Source organism: Pinus tabuliformis, chromosome 1_1, assembly GCF_031772625.1.
Source record: "Pinus tabuliformis cultivar Carrire ecotype Pingquan chromosome 1_1, CPIR1, whole genome shotgun sequence".
Classification (NCBI taxonomy): Eukaryota; Viridiplantae; Streptophyta; class Pinopsida; order Pinales; family Pinaceae; genus Pinus; species Pinus tabuliformis.
Window position 1 is genome coordinate 904,254,016 of NC_142297.1, and position 332 is coordinate 904,254,347.

Here is a 332-nt window from a genome sequence, read left to right on the forward strand (position 1 = left end):
ATGCCAGACTGAGTGTAAATCAAGTCTAGCTATTGTGCACGAGCGATAACTTGCTCTTCTATTACGACTCCCCCCTTTGCCACATCTTCCATGATGGAAGGCAGTAATGACTTGATAAACCATTCAGCTAAGAGCTGATCGGGAACGTACGTTTCTACCATCCTACGACGACGTCGCCACTCATGTATATGATCAGATATGTGAGTGGCCGTTGTCTGTTTGAAGTTGGTAAGAAGTTTTGTTCCCATTTCGTACCTTATTGGTAATTGAAAATGGGTTAAAAAAGTTGTGGCTAAGGTACTGAAGTTATCGAACGAAGCTCTAGGCAATTC